At 42.0% G+C, this 1318-nt stretch overlaps 1 protein-coding gene across 1 annotated transcript in view; it reads right to left on the minus strand.

Annotated features, from left to right (window-relative positions):
- Window positions 1-1075: 1075 nt before the first annotated feature.
- Window positions 1076-1318, minus strand: part of tmem268 (transmembrane protein 268) — a 4872-nt gene continuing 4629 nt past the window's right edge. The window contains exon 9 of the mRNA XM_058618426.1: window positions 1076-1318. This exon is cut by the window's right edge and continues 310 nt beyond it. The gene's annotated coding sequence lies outside the window, so the exon portion shown is untranslated.

A 1318-nucleotide genomic window follows, 5' to 3' on the forward strand; every position in this document is an offset into this window, starting at 1 on the left:
TTTTTTAAGTAACGCTAATTTGGGCATTTGACCAAGCTAATGTTAGCATTTAGCAATGTTTTATTCTCATTCTGGGCAGATTATACTAGAAAATAACATTTAGCTGCTGATTCCCATGATTCTTATTCATTTTTTGTCCTTGTTAGTAGGAGAATCCTGGAGTACAGTAAAAATACTGGTCGTCACTGTGTAATGTGTCATGTAAAACACAGTATATCCATGCTGTCCTTTTAACATGGTGAACCACCTGGAGTAAAGGTGGGAGAGGAGCCAGTGTGTGTGAGCACGGTCACAGATGGCCGTTTAGCCTCCCAGGGTGAGCCACTGTCTCTCAGATCATCTCACTTGGCCTCACGCTGCACGTCTCTCTCCTCCATCATCACAGTCCCAGCTTGCCCTGGTTGTCTGGCTGTGTGTGTGTTTGTGTTTGTGTCATCCTGCAGCTCCCTCGCTGGGCCGTCGCCTCGGCCTCACCGCCGGCACTGATGGATGATCGCTGGTGATGCTGGGGGAAAATCAAGCCAGCTTCCTGGAGACTCAGATGGACCATCATGAATCAAAGTGAGGGTGTGAAACAGAAACGCAGCAGATTCATGGATTTGTGACAAAGGAGAAAGAAAAGTGAATCTATGCTTCATCTTAGTGAGTCTGGTATTATTCTTATAGTGTCATGACTCGTCAAGCTCCCTGAATTCTTGTAAATCCATGCTTTCTTTGTCTTTCCTGCTTTATTTTGGTAACCCTTGTCTTCTTTCTTTTCACTTCCTGTCAAGTTTCCTGCTTCTGTCTTAATTCACCTGTGTCTCGTTGTCTCCTCCTTAGTTTTTGCTGGATCTTCTTTGTGTTTGAGTGTTTTCACCGTCGCCTGATTCTGGAGCTTGAACTGATTTCCTGCCTCGAGTCTGCTTCATGAGTCCTTGTGAGCCTGATAATATTCTTTCCAACTTAAGTTTAAAACAAGAGAGAGAACAAAGAAACACATACATTTAAGATGCAGCAGTTAAATACTGTGAGGAACATACATTTCAAGGGGAAAACATTAAATGTAACGGCTCACATGACCCTACTTTAAAAAAAAAGGTATTCACTGATTTATTGTTTGTGATTTAAACCATGGAAACATCATGTAAAACCTTACAGGATCTGGGTGGAGCATGTGTTCTGGCAGCATGAGAGTGAGTGGACAAATATCAAAAAACACAAAGTATAGTAGCTCTAAAATTTTAAAAATGTACATTTTATATCAAGCCTACTTAAGTCAGGGGCCTTTCTTTCAGGGGCCACCATAGTTGCAGTCTGATTATCAGTTGTCACTAAT

This window comes from Solea solea, chromosome 20 (genome assembly GCF_958295425.1).
Source record: "Solea solea chromosome 20, fSolSol10.1, whole genome shotgun sequence".
NCBI lineage: Eukaryota > Metazoa > Chordata > Actinopteri > Pleuronectiformes > Soleidae > Solea > Solea solea.